We start from the raw sequence: 25,211 nt of genomic DNA on the forward strand, positions 1-25,211 counted from the left end.
GCAATCACCAGTAGCTCCTTGGGTAGGGAACTGTCTTTTAACAAGAACTTAAGCCCTTTCCTGTTAGGACTTTGCCCTTATGACCTCTACACTCGCTTGATTCCCTGTCAGCTCTGTATCTAAGCACTGTCCCAATGGGGCTTAGCCCTTCAACACTATGGATTGGTATATGGGTCCAGTTCAAATCACAGCTGTAGGAATATAAATAGTGTGCCTCTCTCTCTCCTTTCCTCACTTTCTCTCTCCCGCCACCTCCTTCCTTTCATCCCTCCTTTGAGAGAACCAGGAATGTTCTGATGAGTTTTGACTTCTCTCCATAGCTGAGGGACACTTACACTGGCTTTGCACCTTGGCTGCTGTGAGTCATGCTGCAAAAAAGCTTGGGAGGGTAAATGTCTCTCTGGCATGCCTTCATTTTCTTTCTATATACCCAGGAGTGGAATTTCTGGGTCTTAAGGTAATTCAGGTTTTTTTGTTTAGTTTTGTTATTTGTTTTTGTTTTTCTTAATTTCCAAAGCAATTTCCATACTGTCCCCTATAATGGCTCTACCAATGTATACAGTTAAGTAAAGAAAAAACAATGTACATACACAGTAGAATACCATTTCAGCTTTATGCAAGGATCAAGTCCCATCATTTGTGTCAATGTGGATGAAACTATATATTGTTTTGCTGAGCAAAATAAGTCAGGCATCGACCAACAACTGCCATGGGGTCTCATATGTGAATCTAAGAAGCCTGATGTTAGCAGTGAAGAGGATGAAGAGGGCAGGGGGTGGGCATGAGACTTGAGGGGCTGCTATGGGAGCTAAGTTGCAGTTAGAGGTTCTGGTGAGCTGTCGTAAAGTGAGATGACTGAACAAACAAACCAGCAACATGGTGAGTATTGAAAAAGGCTGGAAGAAGGCACATCAGATGGTTTTCACCATAAAGAAATGATAAATGTTTGAGGAGAGAGCTATGATTAAACTGATTTAAACACAACAATGTAATATATCAAGATTCCATATGGTGCCCCATAAATGCACATAGTTTTTATGTTTTCATGTATCAGTTAAAATATGTAATTAAAACAAATGAATAAATACCAAGTTTAGAAGAGCATTTTATAGACAAGCAAAGATAAATGCATTCAAAGGCAGGGAAACATCAAAGGCTGCTCAAAGGATGGGTGGAAACATCACCAGTCATAACCGAAAGTTGGAGGTTGGTCATAGCAGGAGTGCAATCCATAGATTTGGGGCACACTCATTAACAAAGGAGGGTGCAAAGCTAGAAAACTTTGCTTTTCCCCCTATGAGCAGCAGTTGTTTTTTTTTTTCCTCTGAATTTCCCAGCTGGATGGTAAGGTTCTTAAGGCAAAGGCCTTGCTAACTGTCCCTCTGTGGCCCACGCGTGGCCTAGAACACTGCCGCGAAGATGCAGCAGGAACTGCCACACCACTTGGCCTATGGAAACCACTCTCTTCTGCATGTGCTCAGTTTGCTTAGAGCCGTAGGGAGAGCCTGCTTTGACCAGAGTAGCATGAGGGTTTCAGCACCGCTCTCCTGAGACTCCATCCTTTCTTCTTGCTTCTGCATGGTCCATGGCCATGAGTTACAAACACTCCAGATAGACTTCTGGTCCCCGAGGGGAAAAGCCTCGTACATGTGAAGTCCTGATGGTCCTCTTGCTGCCTGTGGCATTAGGGCACAGCTCTGCCTCATCACTAGCGTGTTCTACTTCTACACACGGTGGCCATGCCTCTCTGGCTCTGAACTCCTTCCCTGGACCTGGATGGCTTGTCTCCCGATATAACAAGATCCTCTTAAATCCTTAGCCCTTCCCTGTGATGCCTTCATGGCAACCTTAACTACAGGCCGAAGCCCTTGTTGTCAAAGCCACACTGAAATAGGAATTCCTAAAGCCACATTTTCAGCCTTGCTATAGTTTGTCTCTCAAGGGCTCATATGCTGAAACTGTGGTTGTTAACCACAATGATATTGGGAGGTGGTAGGACCTGCCAAAGGAGTCTGCTTGGAGGTGAGTGGGTCTGCACTTACTATGTGGAGAAATCAGTCTTCATTTGGTGTAATGGTTAAGACTCTGGGAATGGGATGGTTCTCAAGCGAGCAGATTGCTGTAAATGAGACCAGCACCTCTCTCAATCATGCACACTCCACTCACAGCTCTGACTGCCTCCCTGCCTGTGATACTGTTCACCATCCTGTGATGTAGACAAAAGGCTGAATACTGATGCTCAGCTTGGAACTTGTAGGCCCTATAACAGTGTGCCAAATGAGCTTCTTTTCTTTAGGGAAGTAATCAGTCTCAGGTATTTCGTTATAGCAATGCTAAACATTAAATGCATGCATCACTAGTTATCATTTCTTTCTGGCTTGAGTGCCTCTTCTAGTGGCCAATTTCTCTCTGTTTCCTCTTGAACTGTGAGATATATTTGTTAATAATTTTCAAAGCACCAAGCTCCATGCCTCTCCCTCACTTGGGCGAACCGAATTAATTGCATCAATGATCTTGACCCCTGAAACACAAATGCCTGTTTAAAAATAAAAGCCTGATTATTATATAATGAACTGTATTCAGTTTACTAAATAGTTAACTTAAACATAAATATATGTATATATTTATGCTGAATAGATGTGTAATTTATGCTAATGATAATTGCCAATAGGACAAAGGCATAATGACTCCTCTGCACGCTGCTGTTCATTACCCGTGCTTCTTTTCTCTTCTGCTCAACAGTCAGATAGTGACAGTTTGACATGCCTCAGGAACTCTGCTGCGCAGTGAGGACATAGAGATTGTTAGGATGTAATCCTTATCTTCAGAGTTCAGTTGGAGAGTAAGGCAGGCACAGAGCACTAGAGATTATATTAGAAAGTCCTGCAGTGATCAAGTATACCCCATTTTTTAAAATAATATTTATTTATTTATTCAATTACATCCAGGTCGTAATGCCATCCCTCCTCACCTGCCAGGACCACCCTCCCTCTCTCCTCTTCTCCCTCCCCTATTTCTCAGAAAAGGGAGCCCAGCTTTCCACCCACCCCAGCTCATCAAGTCGCACCAGGACTGAGTTTGTCCCCTTCCCTGTGGCCTTGCAAGGCAGTCCCGCCAGGGAGAAGTAATCAAAAACCTGGCAAGAGAGTCCATGTCAGACATAGGCCCCACTCCCCTTACCAGGGGACCCACATGAGGCCTGAGCTGCCCATCAGCTACATCTTTGTAGGGGGGCTAGGTCCAGTCCATGCATGGTCCTTGGTTGGTGCTTCAGTCTCAGCAGGCCCCTGTGGGCCCTGGTTAGTTGGTTCTGTTGATCTTCTTGTGAAGGTCCTGTCAGTTCCAGGTCATTTTCTCTTTCCTCCCATTTTTCCACTAGACTCCCTATATATAGCCTAATGTTTGGCTTTGAGTCTCAGCCTCTGTTTAGAGGCGCTGCTGGGTGGAGCCTCTCAGAGGACAATTCTGCTAGACACCTACCTGCAAGCATAGGAGAGTACTGTTAATAATGTCAGGGGTTGGCGCTCTCCCGTGAGGTGGATCTTGGGTTGGGCCAGGCACAGATTAAAGCCCAGTTTTATCAAGACTCTGGAGATTTATTTGTGATGCTGTTTCTCTGTTAGCTCCGGCCTCATCTTATCTACCTGCATTGTAGTCATCACCTTGTGAGGTAATATTATATCAGTTAGATCTGTCTCCATTCTGACATTGAGACAAAATAATCTCTAGCCTCTGGATAAGAGTATTAGCATATCAAAGCTTTAGGATTTTTACTCAGAGGAAGCTCAGGATGAAGATGGCTACCCCTGCTTTACTTGGCTACCCAGGGATCCAGGATCTAGTGGTGCACTTAGGACTTTGGGATCTGTCAGTGAGTTTAGGGATCCAGGATCTATCTGCTGGTGCATTATTCATTACTAGGTGCTGGTGTGTCATTGCACAAGTCACAGCTCTCATATTAAAGGGAACAAGATAGTTTATTTGGGAGCCATTTTGAGGGGTCATGGCCTGAGAACACAGATGTGGGAGGCTTCAAGTTCCATGTTCTGATGTAGAAGCATTTTCATGGGGTTTTATAGTTTTACAGAACAAAGGAAATCATAAATCAAGACAAGGTTAAAGTACATTGGTGGAGATGTTATAGAGGCAGACACCGTGAGATGGAAGAAGCCTTCCTATGGGCTCAAGATGTTATCTGAGCCTTTGGCTTGTTGATCATCTAAGTTAACAGATTCCAAAAGGGTTTGATCTATTGATCACAAGATGTTAGTTCATACAGAGGTGAGCAAGGAGGACTTGAGCTAGCCCGAGCAAAGGGAATTAGCCTTGAAACATTCCAGGCTCCCACCATTTCAGTTCTGATCAGTCAGCCTCTGCAGACACACCTTTTCAGGAGTTTTCCTACACAGTGTACTGGAAGGGGTATCAATCACCAGTTGTAGCAATCACTGCTTAGCATCAGCAACAGTGTCCAAAACTACCTACAAGAAAGACTGGCAAACAGGAGAACCCATAAGTTATCTAATGTCCACCAGTGGCCTTGCAGGGTCATGAATTTAAAGCCTAAGTTCCCTTTCTTTTCAATCCTAAATCGCATGACTTATTTTCAGGGTCTTCAAGGAGAAAGGCACAATTCTCCTTTCCTCTGTAGCTTTGAATTTAATAATAAGACACAAGAGAATAAAAATGAAGACCAAACTACTGTCTTTGCTATTGATCGAGAATGGGTTGTTATCTAATTAACCAAGTGGGTCCACTGTTGGACTCAAGAATCCAGCTGGCATCTGGACCAGGTGGGATAGATGTCACGGTGAAACAGGAGAACTCTGCCTGGTACAGATAATTGGGCCCTGGGAGGAGAGGAAGTGAAGGGGAAAGTCAACACAGCATGCCAACTACTCTTACCTTCCTGCCAAGTAGCTGGGCCATTGCACTAGCAGGAGAGGCGTGGTCTAGTGAGAGTGCAGAAAATCTAATGGGGGGGAAGGGTATAGGGAAGGAACCAAAGCAGAGGGTGAGGTTCCCACTTCCTCTTGTTAATTGTGCCTTTGGATCAGCTGTAAAGCCTCTTTCAGGGTCAATTTGCTCACCTATAAATCAGCAATCATATCTCATGGTGTCTCCTCTTGGGTCTCTACCATCCCTGGAAGCTTGGGGATGTGCTGGACATGTAATGAGAAATAGTTTTTCTTTTCTTTTTTCTTATTTTTACTAATTTATTCTTATTACCTCTCAATGGTTATCCCATCCCTTGTACCCTCCCATTCTTCCCTCCCTCCCATTTTCCCCTTACTCCCCTACCCTATGGAGAAATAGTTTTTCAAGTGCTTTCTATCAGATGGTCATGAGTATGTGAGACTACTTACTGGTTTATAGAGACCAGATGGCTTTGAATGGATTCTGTACCTCAGCATTCGGGACTTCCAAATCCTCTGAGTGGGTTCTTTCAGAGAACTCTTCCCACTGGTACTTAGCACATTTCTTCAGCAACCCTCAGAGCTGTTCTTGTCCTCACAGAAAATGCCTGAAAACACCCTTTCCCATCAAAGCTATCCACTGATGTCTTTCCCTGGAAGTTTCTGTTTTAACCCATGTTAAAACTGTGTCCATGTGTTTGGCTGACACTCGAGAACGGAGGAGGGGAGCCATTCACCAACAGGAACTGTCCACCTTCATCTGAGGGACTAATTAGTCTATGGCCTAGAGATTCTGAGGTTCAATCTTCTCAGATAAGAGGGTTTCTTTTTCGTCTAAAAGAATTTTAAAAGTAGAAATGTTTTAAATCAAAGTATTAAATTACACAATTGCATGTGTAGACGGTGCCACTGAGGAAGTTATTTTTGTCGTTGTAGGCTGAATCTAGCATAAAAATATTTACTGCTCTGAAATGTCAATATGAAATAATCAGAGTCTAAAATTAAATATTTACTGTCTAATCAGCCTGTATTCATCCATCCACAATGCCCCCTAAGAAACACTGATTGCACTGCATTTGACCACCTGGAATCTCATGTTTTCAGGCTTGGGGTGGGGGGTGGGGGGCTGTACCAACGTCTCATTCACAGGCATTTTCTAACATCTTTCCAAGGTGCTTCTGGACCAGAGCTGCATACAACAGTACAACTGACGTCAGACCAATTAACGTAACATGTGTGCCCTGAATAGACTAATGTCTGTGTCCTTGTCCAAAAGAAAACATGTGTTTTGAAACCCCATCCCTAGCAATGATGGTGTTTGGAGGTGGAGTTTGGGGAGCTTTGAGAAGTTAGGATCCCCTGAAATTGGATTAGTGTTGTTTAGTAAGAGAGCCCGGAAAAGTCCCTCACCCCGCAGTCTTTCTCAGAAGGACACAGTAAGATGTGAATCAGGAAGTGCAGCCAGGCCTTGGCTAACCTCAAGGCAATGACTCATTCCATCTTCACCAACTCTGTCTGATAACAAACCAACAATACAAAACTATACCAAACAGTAAGGTTGTACATGAGGTTTCTTAGGAAACCTTCTATAGTGAGAGACCGATAAATAAGTAAGTAGTATAGGCAATGTTTTGTGCCTGGTGATAAAGGCTTACAGAGATGCTAAAGACAATCCACTTTTAGATATCATCCCCAAATTAAACCAAGGTCAATTTTTATTGATCTATTGCAATTGGAAGAACAGAATTTTAACTTCTTATGGTGATCTAGACTTTCATATTTATTAAAAAATGATTATTGAATCTGGCGATCAGATGGTGAGGAATGAGGCTAACTGTATGTGGCAGCCCTGTGAAAGTGCCAGTGATGGCAGGAGACCTGGGAAGTGTCTTGCTTTGATCCATGCGGTCCTGAGTTAAGAGCATAGTGCTTTATCACAAAACCTGTTCTTCTAGTCTTTCAAAAGCAAGGAGGTCTAAGCACTTCATATTAGGCCCCTGACAGTTTTCAAGAGTTACAACATCAAATACAAACCACTCTCCTTCTTTTTTTTTAATTACAACTAATTATAGAAATGTTCAAAAGGGGATTATATTATCCTAACTTAATTATAGAGATTCTGTATATTCAACAATCAGTGAAATAACGTGAGTTGAAGAGCATGGGTGTCTGAGACTGGCTCAAGCTTTCCTAGCTATTAAGCTGTGAGCAATGGATTTAACTTTTCCAGGCTTTTATTTATAAATTGAGAGGTTAAAGCTTATCTCAAGAGGAAGTCTGAGAATTAACCAAGACTGTGAGTAAATGAAGTTACCATTGGAGCTGAGTGCAAAAGTGACCGTAGTCTGCAGAGTTGTGTGTTGATACTTCTGTGCGTCATAGCCCTCCAAGATGGCGAGGGAAATTCCTTTGCCTAGTGAGCATCTGAAAGAGGAGCATATACTCTCTTTAGTTGTTGCTAAAATTCCCTCCTTGAAGGAGCATAAACGGTATCTATTCCCCTACAAGGTCCCAACAACAAACCAAGGTACAATTCTACCGAAGTTCCCCCTGGAGAACCAGTGAGTTTATTGGGCTTACAGAGCACAGATCAGTACTACCCTCAAAGGAAAGTCTTCACTCATCATAGATGATGACTTGCCCTAGCAACAATGATGATGCTCCTTTGTTCCAACTTTCTCCGGCTTATATGATCTGCACCCCCCTCCCCAAGGCTAAGAGCAATTAAGGCAGAGTTGTACACATGGGTAGGGAGAACTAGCTAGACACTTAGATGACAGCCACGTGGCTCTTGCCACGCCTCTTTCTATGAGGGAACACCAGTCAACAAGCCAAGCCATGTTAATCTTTTGCAAGCAGGCAGTGTTGAACTCTTGACGATGCCAGCTGCTTGGTTTGGAGGGTTGGTCCTGTACAACACTGGTCCTCATAGTTCAGTCAGGCAGGGCACAGGAGGAATGGTGCAGGAGACCATGGTGGACAAATGAGTCTGTCCAGAGGAGGGAATATGATAGCTGGGATACAGCAAAGTGAGTCATCTACGCAAGCAAAGCAGGAAGGAACATGTGAGGATGTCAGCAAAAGGGCCACAGTTCTCATGCTGTGCTCCATGAGAAAAGACTGCAATTGGTGGGTGCAGAGGCAAGACTGACAGGCCGCCTGGGAGCATTATGCAGAGGAGTTGAGGATTCCAATCAAGGCAATGCCTCAAAAGATGATTTATAATTTATTTGGCTTTAGAATTCATGCTAAGTAAGATTCTTCACTACTCATTTCCTTAGAGGTCCACATCAAGGGAAAACCAATGGTCTGCAGACCAAATCTGGCCTGAAGTGTAAGCTCAGAATGGTTTTGATTTGTTAACATAGTTGTATTTTGAACTTTATATTACTCAGTTTCACCCCTTGCTACAGTGTGTAAAATAATACAGGTATTAAGACTACCTCAAGGTAATTTATTTTCTGAACATTGGTTTAAATAGATACTGTTTAACTAATACATATCTGTATTAAACATGCCAAGAGCCCCTACATTTATAATGCTGGCTTTGTGCCTATTCTGGGTCTGGATTTCTCTTCTCCCCCTAAAATTCATTCGATCCCAAGCTTTCTTTTATGTTATGTAACAGGCTGTAGACTAGTGGTTCTCAACTTGGGAGTTCTGACCCCTTTAAATGAGCCATTCAGAGAGATCAGCTAGGACCATCCGAAAACATAGATGTTTACGTTACAACCCATAACAGTTGCAAAATTACAGTCTTGAAGTAGCAACAAAAATATTTTATGGTGGTGGTGGGGGGGGGTCACCATGACATAACGAAGTATATTAAAGCATCCCAGAATTAGGAAGCTTGAACCACTACTCTAGACTGAATGACTAGGAGTGTTCTCTGGCTTCTATATCATATATATACTTTAAAGTCTTTCTCAGATAGTATTGTAATTGAATAATGGGGCTTGTATTCCTTTAAAAAATTAACCTGGACTCAGCAGTACCACCCATATCCATTTCTTCCACCTGGAAATAATAACTTCCCTCCCATTTAACTTACCTAGACCGAAATGTTTTCCAGCGTTCATCATAGCTGGACATTGGTGGTGATTCCGTTTAAGAGGCACACCAAATGACAGGAGAGTGGGTAGGAATGATACACTCTCTAATTCCTTACAAGCCCCGAGAGTGCTGAGCAGGGCTCCAGAAGACCTTGCATGGGTCTGGGCTTCCTTTGGGTCATTCTTTTCCCAGCCTCATGAGTTGCCATTTCCTCAGTTGGGTAAGATGGTTTACCAGCGAATTGTATTCCAAACCCTGAATAAAAAGATGGTGAGAGCATAAAATGACAGTCATGTGGTTCCCCCAATGAGCAGTGCTCAGCTATCTGTTATTATTAATAAGCAGGTAATTTTCCTGGGTCTAGAGAAGTGCCAGTTTAGTCTCTGTTGAGTAAAAATAATTTCAGTGATGCTGAATTGTGAAATCAATATGAAGATGCATTTTTGATCTTCTTGCTGGCTCTAGTATTATGACAGTTATTATCATAATGAGTGTACCAGTAGAGTTGCACTTGAGAGAGAGGGGTGTTTTTTTATTTTTTTTCTATTTTGTTTTGTTATGAGCCAGAGATTGACTCAAGGATTTCAGTCCTAGTAAATCTTGAATTCCATGCATAACTCAGCAGCAGGCTCTCCCAATCCCTGCACTATTTTCCAGACTCTTTGCCTGTAGCCAAATCCTATTAGATGTATTTCCATGTCATGTTGTGTTTAAATAATGTGGCAGGACAGGGCCTTGACTTAGAAAATGACACCATTCCTCCAAGGCGGCTTCTATCACAATCATCTCATACAGAAATCATGTCTTGTATTTTGCCTCTGTGGAAATGGGCGACGTTGTTAAAAATTTATTTCTGCTGCAAGAAAATCTGATTCTTGGTTTATTGTGTCAAACAGCTGCTCGTATGTGGCACTGGGCAACTGTCCAGCTGTGCAGTTCACACAAATTAATTTAACCCGCCAGTATACTGTGAGGCCAATTAGAATGGTCCCTGCAGGTGAGGCAGGCGGTATCTTAGGAAAGCTGTCTGTGGTGGGGCAGGGGTAAGGATCTTGATAATTTGATGAGGTCCAGAGCCATATAAGGCATATTTTCCAAATACCAAGTCATCATATAAAGCATGTTTATGGCAGCACGGATACATACATATTGAAACAGGGCTGAAGGGCCATCACAGAAGTGCTTGTTGTACAGAACGGAGAGTGTGCCTTTCAGAGCAACTCAAGGCATTTGACCATAATTGTAGCGGAACCTCAAACCCCCCCCCTCTCTGTTTTTGTGTTGTCTTGTTTTTCATTACAAACATTTTTCATTTAATAAGTCAACCACGTCCAGGTAAAATGTTAGATAATTAGTTAATAATAATCAAAGAGGCTCAAGATACTTGGACAAAAAATTAACCCACTCCTGACTCCTAGCAGTGGGAACAGGGACTCCTAGCAACAGCCTCTAACTGTGTTGCCTGTCTTTAGGACTCTCTGCTCCTATAGGAGAGGATGCAGTGCGCCTCGGCTCACTGCAACTTAATATGCCATGGGAGGCCTCCCCTTTTCTGAAGAGAAAACTAGGAGTAGATGGGGGGGGGGAAGGAAGGTGGGGAAGAAGGAATGGGAGGAGAAGAGGGAGAGGAAACAGCAGTGGAGATATAAGATAAATAAATAAGTAATTTAATTAATAAAAAGAAAAAATAAACACTCCTTCTAATCAAATTTCATATAAAGTAAAGAAAGAACACAATGAAATATTACTAGCTTTATCAGACATTTCACTCTAGTTGAAAGTTAACTATCCTAACTGGCAGCATTACTCAAGTATTTTTTATTTTAAAAAAGCATACAGTATATTTTGATCATGAATTTCTCTTCCCTCAATTCCTCACAGATCTTCACCATATCTCCCTACCCACCCAACCTTATCTTCTTTCTTTTTCCCTCTCTCTTTAAACACACACACACACACACACACACACACACACACACGCACACGCACACGCACACACGCACACACGCACGCTCACCCACACACAAATAGAAATCAAAACAATAAGAAAATGACCTATAAGACCAAAACAAAAAATAAACAAACAAACAAAACCTGAAACAAAGCAAAATGAGACAAAGAGTCTAGAAAAAAAATACCACTGGGTTGGTTTCATGTTGGCCAGCTACTCTTGGGAATGTGGCCTGCCCTGAAGTGTGATTAATATACTCCAGTGAGACACCACTGGGATAATTTTTCTAGCAGGTGTCAATCGTAGATAACTTCTTGGGTGGATAGGGTGATGTCCACTTCCTCCTCTCAGTGCTAGAACCCTGCCAATCTTGAACCTGTACAGGTATTGTGAATGTAGCCACAGTCTCTGTGAGTTCATATATCCATCAATCCTGTTATGCCTGAAAGACACTGTTTCTTTGGAGCCAACCCTCACCTCTGGCTCTTATAATATTTCTCTCTCTTCCTTCTCATAGATCCCTGAGTCTTGAGGGGAGGGACTTGATGCAGGTACTCCATAGTAGAAATGAGTGTTCCAATGTCTCTCATTCTCTGTATGCTGTTAAGTTATGGGTCTCTGTGTTAGTTCCCCTCGAGCGAGAAGAAGCTTCCTTGAAGAGAGGTGAGTAAAGTCCTGATCTCTGGGTACAGCAGCATGTCACCAGGGTCATTTTATTACTGTATTTCCTTAGGAAAGTAATCATATTATGTTTTGCCCTAGGATCATGACCTATCTAGTGTCAGGTTCTTGGCTACTTTAGTAGTATTCACCAAGGAGTCCGTCTGCGGTGGAACATTAAATCTGAGTAGGTTTTAAATTCAGAAAGTGGTTTGTTAGTCCCATAATATTTGTGCCATTATTATACCAAGTTACTGTTGTATGTTGCAGAGATTGTGTCTGGGATACATTTGAGGTGTGATTTTCTCCTATAGCAGTGGATAGAATAACTACCAGTACCTACTGGTGTAGAATACTACTCAGTAGGGGTGAAACTTATATATATATATGTGTGTGTGTGTGTGTGTGTGTGTGTGTGTGTGTGTGTGTGTGTGTTCAGTTGATGACATACTGTTGTCTTTAGCAATAGGACCTTGCCATCACATTGTGAAGAGTAACCAACGGCTTAAACAATAGCATATTATGTTTATGAGTTTGTATGGGGCCCTTTAGGTCAACAATTCAAAAAAAGTAACCTTATCTTGGCACTGGAGGTTTTACTTGGCGATATATCTATTTTAGAAACTGTCTCTCAATTAGTTGGTGACTTCATCTGGATTCCTTTCATATATGAATATATTTTAGGAAGTTTCTCCTGTAGTGGGTTCCCATACGGTTTTTAAAAAAAATAACCTTAGTGTTAGTTGTCCCTTCTCCTATTACCTCTTTTATGCTTCTCTTCCATCTCCCTCCCCATTTAATTCTCCCACCCCAGTCTCCCACCTGGATCTTCATAACAATAGATTTCCCCTTCCTTGGGAGACCCTATCCCAACCTCAGCCCCTTACTAGGTACATGGTCATTGTGGTTACTCAGGTTGTAGTACAGATATCAAAGGCTTTAAAACTCACTTTCACATCCAAGAGAGAACATACAGTATTTGTCTTTGGTGATTAGAGTTACCTAGCTCAGTGATTTTTTTTTCTATTTCTACCCATTTGCCTGCATTTTAGTAGCTAAATAATATTCTTATGTATAAATATATGACATTTTCCACTATCCACTCCTTAGTTGATAGACATTTAGGCTGTTTACACTTCCTGGCTTTTATGAACACAGCAGCAGTGAGCATGGATGAGCAAGTATGTCTTTAGTAGGATGTTGAGTCCTTTGAGTGTATGCCCAAGAATGGTGTACTCGGATCTTGAGGTAGATCTATTTCCAGCTCCCTGAGAAACTGCCACATTGAGTTCCATAGTGGCATCCCGCCTGCAATGGCTGAGTTTTCTCCTTACTCTACTATATCCTCGACAACATGTGCTGTCATTTGTTTTATTGATCTTGGCTACTCTGGCTGGTATAAGATAAAACAGTGGTTTTAATTTTCATTTCCCTGATGACTAAGGATGCTGAACATTCCTTTAAGTGTTTCTCAGTAATTTGTGTTTTATCTTTTGGGGACTCTTTGCTTAGTTCTGTACCCCGTTTTAATTGGGTTATTTGTTTTACTGATATTCAGTTTTTTTAGTTACTTATATATTTTAGACACTCACCCTCTGTATTGGACATAAAATTGGTAAAGAACTGTTCCTATTCTATAGACTGTCACTTTGCTCAAATGATGATTTCCTTTGCCATACAGAAGCTTTTCAGCTTTATGAGGTCCCAATTATTATTTGCTACTTTTAATTGTTACTTTGTGCTCTCAGTGTCCCATAGAAAGTTCATTCCCAGGGCCAGAAGGCTGTGAGGTGGAACTGTCCTGAATCTCCCCTCTGAGGACTCACTCTCATGGTACTGTAAGATACCATGCAAACTTCCAAAGGAGGAAGGCAACCATTAGTCCTATTTATCATTCACACCTATAAATCACATAAACAAACTATCATGGCACAAGAACCCTAAGGTTACAGTAGTGGCACACATACCTTGATGGTGACCAACAGCTCTATAACTGGGCTTTATGAATGCTCAACAGGAGGGATGCAATGCCTAGTACTGGAAACCTAACTAGTCAGTGCTAATAAAATTACTGTTATTAAAGAGGAATCTTTACCTTGATAGTTACTTCTTCTTTTGATTGGGGAAATTTTCACCTATTCTTTTGTTAGAAATACTTTCTCTGCTTTGACCTGGGTTTTTCTCCCTTCCTTTACCCCTATTATTCATATATTTGTTATTTTCATAGTGACCCAGATTCCTTGGGTGTTCTGTGCCTGGGTTTTTCTTTCATTTCTTCTACCTCTTCTTTAAAACCTGAGAGTTTCCCTTCCATTTCTTGTAACCTGTCGGTGAGGCTTGCCTCTGAGGCTTTTGCTTGGCATCATTCTGGGTTTTATTTCAGTCTGTGTTGTTTACTGTAGTGATTCCATTTTGTTCTTGTTTAAATATACTTTCATATCTTGAATTTTTTATTATTTTATTCAATTGTTTGTGTTTTTCTGGACTTCGGACTTCATTAAGGGATTTATTCATATACTCGTTAAGTTTTTTGAACATGTTCATAATTGCTATTTTAAAATCCTTGTTTTGGGCTTCAGCTATATTGTATTTTCACGGCCTATTGCAATAGGGTTAATGACTTCGGGTGAAGACATATTATCCTGCCTCTTCCTGTTTGTTTGTTTTGTGGGTGTGCATCTGGCATCTGGAGCTCTGATATTAGTGTTGAGCTCCTTCTTGTCTTTTTTTGGGGGGGGGGGTGTTTCACTCTTGAATGCTGTTGCTCTCTCTGGATGCTAGGCAACTGTGGTGGCTGTGCATTCCCTGGTAGGAGATCTCACAGCCTGGAATAAGAGTCACACCAGAACCTCAAAATTATCTCTTTTATTGTCTTCTCATCTTCTCTTTCCACTGTTTCTATCAAGAAAGCATTGAGCTGGCTGACTCTTATGATGCATGGACAATTTTGAAAGTAAAACCGAATGGTAAAACTTTGAAGAGATGTGATGGGCCTCCTGTGGTCCTTAGGCCTTTATCTGAAGAACAGTGAACTGAGCATTCAGTCACCAAAGGTAATTTCTTGGACTAGCACACTCATTGGCACAGTCATGAAAGCAAGCATGGAATTCACACAGTTGTATCTATTGTGTGTTTCTATCCTTGTGGTTAAGAATATGCATACATTAGCATTTAGCACTACAGTTAAATGTAAAGAAAAAATTATTATGGTATTCTCATACACCAAATAATATTCACAGATTTCTCTGGGGTTGGCTCTTCAGACAAAGAGTTTGAGTGCACTACATCAATTTCCAAGTTGCTTTTGAGGGACTCTCTTTTGGATCTTTAGTCTCCTTTTGGATAAGTTTCATTTCATCTGATGGGGATTTTTTTAAAAAAAGATTTATTTGTGTATTATTATGTACAGAGTGTTCTGCCTGCATGTACACCTGTAGGCCAGAAGAGGGCATCAGATCCCACAATAGATGGTTGTGAACCACCATGTGGTTTCTAGGGACTGAACTCAGGACCTTTGGAAGAACAGGCAGAGCTCTTAACCACTGACCCATCTCTCCAGGCCCCTGATGGGGACTTTCAAAGAAGCAACACTCAGTTGCATACACATACTTGGGGGAAGAAATCCCCAGGTCTAAGTTATGACTCTTCCCTGCCACCATACATCACCAGCAACTTCCCCTGGACTAGTTACGTATTCTCTTCTAATATCCCTAAGAATTTTGCCCAAATGCCTTAACTAATAAGTCAAGAGTAGTCTGTTGTTGTCATATGTGTGCTGATCTAATTCTGTATTCATCAACAGAAATAATAGTAATAGCAATAATAATGACATAATAGCAGTTAACACCCATTTAACAGCTACTGTGTAGCAAGTATTGTAATAGATTCTTTACCCATGTTACCTCATTCAAACTTCAACATACCCTTATAAGGTAGACACTGTTATCACTGCAGATATGAAGAAGTTTGGATGGAACTATTCAGTAATGCAAACTATATGTGCCACCTTTCATTTTCTAGTATCTACATTTTAAAATGTAAAAAGAATTTAGTTTAGTGTTTATACAATGCAGTGGCTAAGGTAAAATATAGTCCTATAAAAATTAATGCTGAGTTTAGTAGAAAAAATATAACTGCTTCCACTTTTAGTTTTAATTTTAATTAATTAAAATAAAAATTAAAAACATTCGGTTCCTCAGTCATATTGGTTGTTTCCCAAGTGCCCAAGCATCTTGTGTAGCAAGCAGCTGCTGTACTGCATAACATAGACTTGCTGGGGTGGCTTCTGTCTTTATTCAGTGAATTTTAACTAAATGTCTCTTATAAAAGTGTTCTTGGAGAGCTAGGGATATAGCTCCGTGCTAGATCCCTTGTATGTGACTTACTGAGTTTTATTAACTGAACTAAAGTAAATGCGATCAAAAAGTAAAACAAAATAAGCATGGTCTCTGGGGACATGGTAATAAGTCCAAACAGGTAAATCACTGCTGTCGGAAGCTTTCTTCAATCAGGGTTAGAGGCGACAGTAGATAAATAACTAGAGATGCAAGGTGGTACTCAATCCCATGGATACAACACAGAGGATGTGATGGACAGACTGCTGTGGACAATCCCTCCGTCTACATCTGGCAAACTTCTGGCCAACATTTCCCATTGACTGGGACGAGTGCCAGCCCTCAAAATTGTGCAAAGCAGTAGCCTTGGGATTTGACCCTATTCTTACATGGACTAGTCAGGTCATTCAACATGAGAAGGTCATTTCTGCAAAATTTGAAGACCACAAGGAAGCAAGCTACACATTATCTAGAAGAAGTAGTTTTCAGGAAAACGAAGAGAGAAAATGGCTAGATTGAAAAAAAGATGCTGTCCCAGAGACCAAATGTTGGGGTACAGAACTCCATGGAGTGTGAGGTCACCATCCACCCCCACTCTGCTTCGAGTAAGGGCGTCTCTGTTCGGATCTAACATAGGACTGGATCCAGACTCTGTCTTGTTCATGCGTTTACCTCATAGCATAGGAAATACTGGCCATTCAATATTTAGTTAAAGGGAAATGCATATATTATTAAAATATTTTATTGATCAGGTGACCAAATCCCAGCAAGTTTAGCGTTAAAATAGCAAGTGTGATTAGAGCTTAGCTTTCTGGGTTGCGTGGCACAAGCTTGGCCTGGGTATCCCCCATGCATTACATCTCTCTCAGCTTAGGTTGTCCAGGAGATAAGGATCTGAGGCAAGGCCAGTCCTGGACAGCGCCTTCCCTGCTCTGTGCTGCTCCCATAGATGTTTTCCCAATTTCCTTCAGAGACCTAGGTGAGGTGAGTGGAAAAGAGCAAGAACAATGAATTAAAGCACATGATCGGCTTTGCTCTTCAGTTCTCATGTCTTTTTCTGAACCCAAGTGCAAAAGATAAGAAAATATTATTTCTCTTCCTCTTTCCTCACATGGTTTCCTCTGGATGAATATGTTCTCCCAAAGCTCGTGGGCCTGACATCACCCTTTCATTTTTCCCTCTAGGGAGGACTTTAAGAAAGGCTAGTGGGCCAATGCCCCTGTAGCATCATCTGGTGAAGACTTCACTCTGCATGTTCCCACAGGCGCATGAAAATCAGTGCTTTTCTGATATTATTGCATAAGAAGGGGCTTCTGTGTTTTAAAAACAGAAGGGGGCAAATGTCACTTTGCCACAGACAGACCCCTTCAACAGTCTCTTGTGTAGTCTCCTGCTAACTACTTCTGTTTATGAGTGTGTGTTTGTGTGTATGCATGCATGTGTGTGTGGTGTGTGATATGTATATATGTGATATATGTGTGGGATGAGTGATTATTGTATGTGTGTGAGAGATGTGTGTCTAACTTGTGTGTAATGTGCATGTGTGTTTTGTATGTGATATGTATCTAATGTATGGGATATGTTTATGGGTGAGACGTATGTGGTATGAGTAAATGCAGTGTGTACGAGAGAGAGAGAGATGTGTATCTGTGATGTGTATGGTATATGTATGTGATGTGTGTGTAACTTATATGTGATTTGTGCATTTGTGTGTATGTGTGTTTGTGATATGTATTTGATGTTTGTGCTGTGAATAATCTCTATATTCACTGCCTTGTGATGAGAAATATGTCTCTATACGTGCGAACACATGTTAAACATATTTGCTATAAGTTCTATTTGTTCACTTAAAATATATTCTTTTCCTTTGACCATGTAGTATTCACTTTTTATTACAGTGTGTGTGTGTGTGTGTGTGTGTGTGTGTGTGTGTGTGTGTGTATGCGTGGTCCTTGGCATACTTATGGATGTATAGCTTGAGGGTGTCAGTTCCAGGGATCGAACTCAGGTCTGCCGGCTTGGCGGCAAATGCTGATATCTGCTGAGCCTCCTGCCAACTCATGTAGTATTCATTAGCACTGCCTCAGTAGCCTTTGCCGTTGCTCAATGACAATGGCGCTATCTCTTCTCCAAATAGACTTTTACGTTGCTTCCTATTCTACTGCCATGAATAATGCGGCAAGGCACATTTTTATCAGAATATAGATTATGTGTTCAGGGACTTCTTTAGTCAAAAATTCTCAAACACGAAATCATTCAGTCAGAAGCCACAAGCCTTCCAATCTTCTGCTACAATTTGTTCATGCACCATGTAAACACACTGCCATTTTAAAGTTCTACCTACAGCATGTGTCGAATCCTTTCTCTTCCTGTTAGTGCTAAGTATTGTTGTTATAGCTTTTTATGTAAACTATGCTAAAATGCTAAAAGCCACAACTGTTTAATTAATATTCATGTGTTTGCTTGCTTTTAAACACGACTATTTTCATCTGCTTTTTATTCATTATGCTAAATATTTTATTCATGTCCTTTCATCAGTTATCCACGGGGGCATCAAAATGTTCTTCTCAGAAGTTGGGGCCTAACTTTTTTTAGAGTAAACTTACCACATTTGCCACATATTTCTCTAGAGATAAACTTTCCCAGAATAATTCCCCATGTTATTTATAGCAGAGGCATACGTATAAATTTAAGATGGCCAGTACGTTCTAAAGTAGTGAAGACATTCATGGTGTGAATTTTAGGCAATGCAAATGAGCAAAAATGAGACAATAAAATCCTCCCATCCTCCTACTGTTGGAGAATAGACATTCACAAAGTTTATGCATTTTATCTTTTCCATTTATACATGTGGTGTGTGTGTGTGTGTGTGTGTGTGTGTGTGTGTGTGTTTACTTTTTATAAATGTGGCCTCACGATGAACAATCTACCATTGTGTTTTCCCTACCTCACATACTGAGGAGGTATTATATAACAATGAATATTATTCTTAATTATCGCTTTAATGGCTTCATAATATAAACAGAAATGTTCATTTATGTTAGGCTGAATCTCCATCTAGTAGCTACTGCTTTGGAGATAGGTAACCACCTTAGTGTGGGACATGGAGACTTGTCCATAGTTAGTTACTTAGGATGAATTTGCCTAAAAGCAGGTCAAAGGTTTAAACAAATGTTATGGTTTTGGGTTTGTTTTTTTGTAGTAAATTACACATTATCTTTCAAACCCATGTCTTAAGTTTATGGCATGGAATTTACTTTGACTTAGGGTTATAAATTTGTACACAGTGTTTGAAGTGATTTTAAGGAAGGAATTTACCTAGCTACTCATGTGTCATGAATAAAAAAAAGAAGGTAAATATACAACATGCCAAGAATCCAAATCCCCAGAGCAGATACCTCAACTCTAGAATAAGGTAAGTTTTTGAATATTGGTCATTTGCTTTGCCCACATTTTACTCCACAAAGAGAAATTTTCTAGTTCTACTGAACATGTGGAGACAGAGGATCAGAGGATGGACAGTGCCACTAGCCCATGCCTTCATGCCTTCATGATATAAATCCCGGATGACCTCCATTCTCTGTCTGCAGTTTCATTTTGGAAAGAGGAATCCACTGAGCCTGGGAGCATGTTGGGTGGTTTGTTGTAGTTCACAAAGTGGAGTTTCCAAGCTGGGATCTATTACACTCTAAAGGCATATGGCTTTTACTGCCTGGTGTTGCCTTTCTAAGACTCAAAGCTTTTTAACATGAATTCTGCTTCTAGCCTATCCTAGGCCTGTCAACTTACAGGAGGATTTACATTCACATAACCATTGAACTTTGAGAATTGAGCACAAGTTCTCATCACAGCCTTCCGCCTCTCCCACTTCCACTTTATTTTAATTAGAACATTTTAAATTTGTATACAGTACCCCCAAATAAAGAAGTTTAATACTAATAAGATTAATTATATGTGTACTGTAAAAGAAAATAAACCCAGCAGTGATTGTTTACAAAGCTGGGGATATATCTTAATATTCCTATATTCAGCATTGAGTAATGTTGTGATTTACAAGAGCCATATGGTAGAAAATATTTGGAGGGAACTCACCATAATTAATTAAAATATGTAACAAACAAAATAGAATACCATAGTACACAATGAGACACAGAACAATTGAGTCATATGTGTTTTGGTGCTCTGTAGATGCTAAGTAGAAAAAGATGCCACAAGTTCTTTAATCTTATCTTAATTTCTTACTAGTGTGTCACTTGGGAAAAATAGCTTTCCTTGGCTTTTTATTTTCTAACCTTTAAGATATGGTAACATTTGTTTCAAATATGAGAGTTGAGTTCAATACTGAATATGGTAGTCTAAATCACTGAGTAATATTAAAGTATGGTCAGAGAAGAAGCAGAAAAGGCTTGTAATGTCAGGGTGTATCAAGAACCAGGAATGGCTCAATTGGGAAGGTATTTGATGTATAATCATGAAGACCTAAGTTCAAATCTCCAGCATGCGTATTAAAGCCAGGTGTGGCAGCCCATGCCTGGTCCAGCACTAGGGACAAGAAAATTGTTGAGACTTGTGGGCCAGCTAGTCTAGCCAATCATCTTGTCCATGGCTTACGTTAAAGACCCAGTCTCAAAAAGTACAATGGAGAAGCCATTGAAAAAGACACCTGAGCCGGGCGTGGTGGCGCATGCTTTTAATCCCAGCACTTGGGAGGCAGAGGCAGGCAGATTGCTGTGAGTTCGAGGCCAGCCTGGTCTACAAAGTGAGTTCAGGACAGCCAAGGCTACACAGAGAAACCCTGTCTTGAAAAACCAAAAAAAAAAAAAAAAAAAAAAAAAAAGAAAAAAAAAAAAAAAGAAAAGAAAAAGACACCTGATGTCGACCTCTGATCTCTACATGCCTGCTCACACACATGCACACACCCATACCAAAAACCAATTAAACATTAAAAAAAAAAAGAAATATAAAACAGTTTCCCAAGTATTTGCAGTAGATGCCCGTAAGCAAGCACATCATGTCCTTTGAGTCCTGGGAGCAATTACCTCAGCAGGCCCTTCCATTTCCACGGTACAACACTGGCTTATTTCTCATCTAGGGCAGGCAGTCTCTGGACCTCAATATTGCATATATGACTTAAGGATTGGCTGTCTCACTGTTTATGGCATGCAAATGAATGACATAACAATTTCTACCCTGGTGTCTCTCTGTTCAAAAGTGAACAGAGGGAAAAGGCTTAATTCAAAAATGCCAAGAAGCCAGATACCTCCCCGATTTCCCTCTGTAACTGTAGCTGCCATAGCTGGTAGACTGGAGAATCAGCGAGAGACGGGGAGTCTCCAGGCCTCTGAGCGTCTCACTGTCACACTCCCTCTAAGGCGTATCACTCTTTCCGTGCCTGGGGCGAAAACTCCCCAGGACCTTTCTTTCTTTATTATCCACCAGATGCCATAATACTGTCTCCAGCTGAGTTCAGAGACAAACCAAAGACTGTACAAAAGAAACTCAAAGACACCTTGGGTGAAATCATTGCCTGGAAATAGTGTGGCTTTTTATCTCTGGGGAGAATTCTAGAGAAAGTTTTGCCAAGTCTAGGGTCAAAGATGAGTGGCAGGTGATGACAGCAGGCCTGCAAGGTTATATATCAGCATTTGTCAACCCGGTTTTCAAAGTAGAGAAACTAAGGCAAACCAGCATTTCACAGAGAGAAAAACCCTGAGTGACAACAGAGCCTTTGTCTTTTGAGAAAACTCAGCCTGCAACCACAGTGTCTTCAAACTACCACCATGCCGGGAACCTGCCTCCACGGGATCCTGCCTCCACGGGAACCTGCCTCCATGGGATCCTGCCTCCACTGGAACCTGCCTCCATGGGAACCTGCCTCCCACCTTCGTGAAGCCCTCTGGATTTACTGTCCCCACAGAAGAGATGTAAAAATAGTGTGGCAGGATGTCTTTTCAGTCACTAATTTGTGCCCAGATGATCCAAAAGTAACCTCTTTATTTTGAGGATTAGTTATTCTCATGCTTCTGATTTTGCGGAAGTCCACCGGTATTTCCCAATGTCATCACCTGAAGTGCTGTGTCAAAGCTTTGCAGTGCTGCAAGACCACTTTTCAAGATGCTGAGTTGGAGCTCATTTGCATGTAGGATGGTGTAGGAATCTGGATCGGCCAGAGGGCGAGCTAGACAGTCTTAGAACCACAACAAAGACCATGCCAGGCTCTGCTGAGGTGGCCCTGCAGAGTTGAGCCAAGTTGTCAGTCCTAGATACCAGGAAGAGAGAAAGTGTCCCCCAAGCAAGTGCAGCAAAGGAAACAGGTGCTAAGGTAAGCTATCAACGTTCAAGCCTACCAGTCAGTCTCTGGTAAATGAGAGTTCTTGTGTAAAGGGAAAATTGGTCACTCAACTGTCCTGTGGCACTGAGAAACCACCCTGAAACTCATTCCATTTGCCAGGTAGATGTGCATGAACGCAGCTCAAATAGGGCTCAACCCAGCACACATGGGACGTGTCCAGAGGCAGAAGGCTATGCCTGGAGTCAGCTTGAGCTATCAGACACTATTAAGAGAAGAACTTTTGATTAGAGAGAACAAGAAAGCCAAGTTTTTCTGCCTTTTAGACAAACCCGACATTTTAAAATTCACTCTGCCATTGTCTCTCAAGGTTGATCTGTGAGTGTCCTTTGCATGGTCGTGGCACATAACATACCTTTAACAAGGGCAAGCGAACTCTCCCCATTTTCTGTTCATTACAAGGTGGGCTTGGGTTACATGTCGCCTAGGGTCTCTCTGAAGTCCCACATGCACTCTGGAATAGGCCGATGGATTTTCAGATTCCATTTCATTTCCATTATTGCGTTCTCCCTTGACAGAGTCTGTAGTAAACCATCTTTGGTTTTCACTTACTTCTTGTGATCACGAGATCTCGTAGGTGGAGCAGACATCTGACACAATACCAGCATTCTCCTTCACTAATGAGTCGACAAGCACGTTGGTGTAGTGAGGGAGGCGATTGACTTGTACAAGGTCATGGCGCCAGTAACGACAAGGTAAGGGACACTGCCCATGCTTCTGACCCATCTGGCGTTCACCGGCACCCCCATCTTCAGCTGCAGCTGGTACGTTCTGGTCTATAAAGCACCACGATCAGCTTCCCTTGTGTTAACATTATTCTAGCCTGTAATATCTGCATGCGAGGCAATGACCTGAGAAATACTTTTATTTCCAGGGCTTCGCTTAGTCTGCAGGGTTTATTAATTTTATTTATGTATTTGATCTCTCAAATGAAATAATAAACTAATTAGCGGGATAATTTACTGGCGTGCTCCTCCGAGGGTGTTTTACAGCCACTGTGTAAGCGGGTTGAGCTGTAGTGTCAGCAGACCCACTCCCTGCCCTGCTGCCCTTCACTGAAGCCACGAGACACATGGGGCAGGCAGCCCCGTTTGGGACTTGTGACTCCACGGGTATCTGAAGATGTCAGGTCATGGAGCAAAGGGATTTCTTGCCCCCAGAGACCTTCGGGATTTCTTCAGCAGACAGACTGTTACATGAAGTTGCCGGGATGTGACTGGGGCTCCCAGAGAGCAGAGGTGGGATGTCTGCGTAACAGAGGCAGCTTGAGGATAGAAGGATGGGAAGTCGGAGCCTATTAGGTTCATAGTCCAAGATGAAGACAAATGTAAAGACGATGGACATTGGCACCCTGCAGGCCTTAGGAGCAAGAAAGGGCGAGATTCTAGATGAGTTGGAGTGATAGGGCAGTAGACCAAAGTTACGTTCATTTGCTTTGGTACAATTGGCTTTGAAGTGAACTCTCTTCCGAGGTAAGCTCACCCGAATCCCCATGCTACAGTCAGCTCTCGGCGTGTCCTTTAATTTGTGACTCTGTCCTCATTTGACTGGGGTTACCAGGCGTCAGAAGTGTCTAGAGCTGGGAATTGAACCGTGGGTCCTCTGGAAGAGCAGCCAGTGCTCTTAGCCACCGAGCCATGGCTCCAATTCCCAGCACCCACCTAACTGCTCAAAACCATCTGTAATTTTGGTTTCAATGGGTCTGACACCCTCTCTGCTTCTACAGACACCAGGCAAGCACACAGACATGCACACATATAGGTAAAATAGTCACACGGAGAAATATAATAAACATAAAAATTTTTAAAAGTGTCTAAAACTAAGTATGGAATGTAAGAAGAGGTCAGTATACATTCAGTGAATGAACAAATAAATAGGTGGTTGCACAGATGTATAGATGAGTGTGTGGAGAAATAAATAGGTGGATCAATGCTTCAAAGCTGCATAGGGGTCTGAGACTTAGGAGCTGCAGTGTACACACCAGCTCTCTCTTATGTGATGGGCAGAGGCAACCTTTTCCAGTCATTTATATAAGCCCCAGAATTGTTTCAACAGAGCAAACAATATCCATCATACAAGTATTTGACTTCCCTTGGCTGAAGCATGTTTCTTGTGAGTGTATGCGGCACACATTGTCACATGCATCTACGGTCAAGGTAAAAGTCCTGCAGTGTCCTAATGTCTCAGCAAGCCTTCGGCTCACTCTCTGGCTGCCTGGAGACACAAATACAGTCACTGTTCTGGCAACCGCTGCACTGCCACTGTGGGTTAGAGGGGCATGTGGGTCTCGTTGCTTAAATTCCACATCTCTCGGTACAGCCTGGCTGGAGCTCTAGCAGATAGGACAGGGTTGGACTGCAATCACACTCCTGAAAGCTGGGAAGCCTTATGCTCCTCAGTGGAGAAATCTCATGTTGTGATTGGTTCCTCTACAGCTTTTACTGCTTGCACCGCTGCTGTGATTGGAGGCAGACAAATTAGCAAACTCGAGGTACCATAGTGCACATGCCAGCTCTGCTACCCCGTTAAACTCCGATATGGCATTTTGAGAGCTGTTCCCATAAAATCCCATGGTTTGCCATTGCTGTTCATATACAGTGACTCTCATTGAAATACAGCTAGTTCCTATGAATTAACAGTGTTTAAGTGCTGGGCCCGTAGCAGGATCTTACTCTTGCCTCTATTCAGCTTAGCAACAAACAAACAAACAAGAAACCACTGATGCTGGGTTTCTAGGTCTAGAAAGATGCTTACACATCATTGGCAAATATCTACAATCATTTGTGTAACATACGGAATTATGTGACTTACCATTTCATCTATGCCTAACATAGAGAAGTCACTGTACAAGGTTGTTCACTATAGTGCTTAGCACCACAGCACATCTGCAATCAAAGTGGATCAACTGAAGCTTAGAAAGGCAGAATGGTATACCGAGAGTTACATAA

The sequence above is a fragment of the Acomys minous genome (assembly GCF_964271855.1).
Source record: "Acomys minous genome assembly, chromosome: 6".
In the NCBI taxonomy this organism is placed as follows: domain Eukaryota; kingdom Metazoa; phylum Chordata; class Mammalia; order Rodentia; family Muridae; genus Acomys; species Acomys minous.